The sequence below is a fragment of the Chrysochloris asiatica genome, unplaced genomic scaffold, assembly GCF_000296735.1.
Source record: "Chrysochloris asiatica unplaced genomic scaffold, ChrAsi1.0 scaffold00424, whole genome shotgun sequence".
Lineage (NCBI taxonomy): Eukaryota > Metazoa > Chordata > Mammalia > Afrosoricida > Chrysochloridae > Chrysochloris > Chrysochloris asiatica.
The window spans coordinates 807,802-812,471 of NW_006408942.1; positions in this window are offsets into that span (position 1 = coordinate 807,802).

A 4,670-nucleotide genomic window follows, 5' to 3' on the forward strand; every position below is an offset into this window, starting at 1 on the left:
TGAATATATCCCACCTGAATTTAGAGATCATCTGAAGAACAGATTTGATACATTAAACACTAAAGACCGAAGACCAGAAGAGTTGTGGGATGACATTAAGAACATCATACATGAAGAAAACAAAAAGGCATTAAGAAAACAAGAAAGTGACATGGAGAGATGGAGTGGCTGGGGACTTTAAACCCAAAGAGGGAGAGGGGCTGTGTGCTGACAACCGGGGGGCAGTCTTGTAGGGTATACCCTTTGGTTGGTTGATGATGCATGGAAGGGATTGTAACCATGGTAATGAAACGATATACAATAGGATGAATGTATAACTAATGTTCTCCCATGTAAACGATCACAGAATTCACAATAAAACATTAAAAAAAGAATGAAAGAAAGAAGGAAAAGGTCAAAATGGATGTCAGAAGAGACTCTGAAACTTGCTCTCCAGCGTAGAGATGGTATAAAGCAAATGGAAAAAATGAGGACGTACAAGAGCTGAACAGAAAATTTCAAATATCAGCTCAAGAAGATAAAGCCAAATATTACAACAAAATGTGCAAAGATCTGGAATTAGAAAACCAAAAAGGAAGAACACACTCAGCATTTCTCAAGCTGGGAGAACTGAAGAAAAAAAATTCAAGCTTCAACTTTCATTATTGAAAGATTCTCTGGGCAAATTATTGGGTCCCCCTGCTCGTATTTAAAATACCGGTGGCATAGCTTTCAGAATCACAATAACTCACAAGCTACCACAGTATGACAAACTGACGAATGAGTGGTGGATTCAATCTGTGTATTGAGCAAATAACCTGAAAAACGGAATTATATGAAGAAAAACGTGGCATCAGGATTGGAGGAAGACTCATTAACAATCAGTGATATGAAGATGATACAACCTTGCTTGCTGAAAGTGAAGAGGACTTAAAATACAAGGGACTCAAACATACCAAAAATTGTGAGGCTGGCACAGGACTAGACACTATTTCATTCTATTGTATATAGAGTGGCTATGAGTGGGGACTGACTTAACAGACCCTCACAACCTGACTACCTAGAAGGAGAAGCAAACTGCTAAGGGTGTCCCCTCTGGGGAAGGAATGTGAGGTGGAACGTGGGCATGGAAAGAATCTGAGTCTCTGTTACAAAGAGAACGTTCACTAGCATTTATTTTGTACTTCCCTTAAAACATGTGAGGAAGAAATCCAATAAATCAAGTCATGTATTTTTCTGCTTCTAAGACTTGACACAGGTAAACATTCATTCCGAGTTTGAAAGTAAGTGGAATGTGTGGGATAAATTCAGGCATCCTCCACAGGGCAGCCCCCTTTCTGGGAGGTCCCTCCATAGGCTAGATCATCGAAGCTGTTCACCAACATCTTATGACCTTCAAAGATGTCCCTGGTCTTTAATAATTCCACTGTTGTTATTGTTGTTACGTGCTGTCAAGCTGGTTCTGACTCCTAACTATCCTATTCACAATGGAACAAAACACCACCTGATCCTGTACCATCCTAACAAGTCTTACAGTTGAGTCCGTGTGTGCTAATCCATCTTGTTAAGAGTCTTCCTCTTTTTCACTGACCCGCCACTTTTCCAAGCATGACGTCCTTCTCCAGGAACTGGTCCCTCCTGAATGTAGTATAAGAGGTGAAGGGTCTCCATCCTGGCTTCCAAGGTGCATTCTGATTATACCTCTTCCAAGACAGATTGGTTTATTCTTCTAGCATTCCATGGTACTTTTAATATTCTTCTCCAACACTGTAATTCAAATGCATAGATTCTTCTACAGTCTTCCTTATTCATTTTCCAACTTTCACATGCATATGAGACTATTGAAAATACCATGGCTTGGGACAGGCACACCTGAGTTCTCAAAGTGACCTCTTTGCTCTTGAACACTTGAAGGAGGTCTTGTGCAGCAGATTTGCCTAAAGCAATCTGTTGTTTGATTTCTTGACTGCTGCTTCTGTGAGTGTTGTGTATCCAAGCAAATTGAAGTCTTTGACACCTTGAATCTTTTCTCCATTCATCATGATATTTTTCGTTGGTCCAGTTGTGAGAATTTTCATTTTCTTTATACTGAGGTGCAATCCATATTGAAGGCTGTGGTCTTTGATCTTCATTAATAAGTATTTCAAGTTTTCTTCATTTTTAGCAAGTAAGATTTGTCATATGCATATCGCAGGTTGTTAATTGGTCTGTCTCCAATCCTGTTGCCACATTCTTCTTCATATAATCCAGCTTCTCAGATAATTTGTTCAGCATACAGATTGAATAAATATGGTGAAATGCTACAACCCTGGTGCACACCTTTTCTGATTTTAAACCATGCGTATCCCCTTGTTTTGTTTGAATGACTGACTCTTTGTCTATGCATAGGTTCCTCATGAGCACAATCAAATGTTCTGGAAAACCCATTCTTCACAATGTTATCCATAGTTTGTTATGATCCACACAATAGAGTGCCTTTGTATAGTAACTAAAGCACAAGTAAACATTTTTCTGGTATTCTCTGCTTTCAGCCAAGATACATATGAAGTTAACAATGCTATCTTGAGAGCCACATCCTTTTCTGAATCCAGCTTGAATTTCTGGCCTCTCCCTGTTTATGTACTTCTGCATCATACTTAAAAATTATCTTCAGCAAAGTTGACTTGCATGTGATATTGTTCAAATAACTGCATTAGAAGATAGACTACTGACTATTGTTGTTGTTGTTGTGATGTGCCGTGGAGTCGGTTCCAACTCATAGCGACCCTGAACAGGGTTTCCGAGGCTGTAAATCTTTATAGGAGCAGAAAGCCTCATCTTACTCCTGCGGAACAGCTGGTAGTTTCAAACTGCTGACCTTGCGGTTCGCAGCCCTACTCGTAACCACTATGCTACCAGAGAACTGATTATTAGTAACCAAAATGTCCAGAAAGAGGGAAATAAACTAAATACAAAGTAAGAAATAGGATATACCACTAATTTGCGTACAATCGATTCCAACTCCTGTGTGTCAGATGTGCTCCAGGTGTGTTATTCCAGGTGTGCTCCAGGTGTCCACTGCCCCATGTGCTCCTTGCCCTCTGTCCACATGTCCTTTCCCAGGAAGCAGCCACAAACCTCCCTGTGTGGTCATGTGGCGTTTATTCCATAACAGGGCACCTGGTATCCAATACTCTGTCCGCAGACACATGAGAGTGTCCCTCTTACCTTCAACATGGTCATGGGACCTCAGGATGGTTCAGCCCAGGGTTCATGTTGTCTCAGGAACAAGGTCAAAACTGAGCACCAGGTGGGTTTTCTATCAGGAATTTCTGTGGATGCTGGTGACTCACAGACACACCCTTGCTTGTTCACTGGGCCAGGGGCTGTGTTACAAGAGGTGCATGTCTGCAGCTCCCCAGAGTCTCACGTGGGTATATGGTGGCCCTGTGAGCCTGCCCCTAAGGCCCAGGAGGAACCAGGATGGAGAGTCAGACCCAAAAATGACTGACCCCCCCCCACACACACACATCCGCCCCATCTCAGCAGGACTATGCAGCCCACCTTTAATACCTCTTCCTTTTCACCTTTGTCTCCCTCTTTGGTGCTAGGAATTGAATGTATCTTTGCAGGGGGTGGGGGCAGAGAGGGGACACAGTCAACCCATAGCACTAAGGAAATATATTATGTGTAAACGTGAATCCAGAAGGTTAAGGTGGTATTTTTTACATAGCCGTTGGCACTGTGTGCACCTCGGGTGGCTGGACCAGCCCTCACTTGGCCATGACCCGACTGGATGCTCCTCAGGCCCCTGGGCAGTGCAGGAGGCCAGGCTGCCCACGAGGGGGCAGGACTGTTACTGCCTTTCCATCTTCCAACCTTTCTAGTGATTTCCACTGCTTGCAGGCACGCCCCAGTGCTCCTTTGAACCAGTGTGTGCAGCTGGGCTTTGCTCAGCGTTGCTTTCCTTGATCAGAAATAAGCAAAGGAGATCAGAAGCCTGCATGCGGCTGGCTGGGCAGCCCTGGGTGATGTGGCTGGAGGTGGTGGGTCCCTCTCCCCACAGGGGCACAGAAGCCCACCCAGCATTAGTATCACTCTTCTGGGGGGGGGGGCGGTGGGGAGGGTACTCATTGGACCTAGCTCCCGTCCTTCTGAAGCCTGGTCCTTCCCTCAGGGACACGTGGTGTGAGTGACCACTCACAGAACTGAAGCACTACCTCTTAAGTCCATCTCAGCTTCATCCCCAAACATGCACACCAGCCAAGTTCCCAAACATGAAGGTAACACTCCTTCTGGGCAAAAAATCGTCTCCCAATCCCTAAGTGCTCGCCTCAATAGGAAGCTCATTGTGAAGATGGATAATTAGCTGATGTCTTCTTTTTCTCACAATCAAATGCCCCAAACTTGCCACTTGTCCTCAATCCCAACTTTACTGCAGTTTTTGTTAGATGCCATCAAGTCAGTTCTGACTCATAGCGGCCCCATGCACAACAGAACGAACCATTGTTCAGTCCTCTGCCATCCTCATGATGTTTACGCTTGAGCCCGTTGCTGTAGTCAGTGTGCCAAGCCATCTCATGGGGGGGGGGTGTCTTCCTCTTTCTTGCTGAACCTCCATTTAATCAAGTATGATGTCCCTGCTGATGATATGTCCAAAGTACGAGAAACAGTCTGGCCACCCAGGCTTCTAAGGAGCAGTCTGGTTGTAC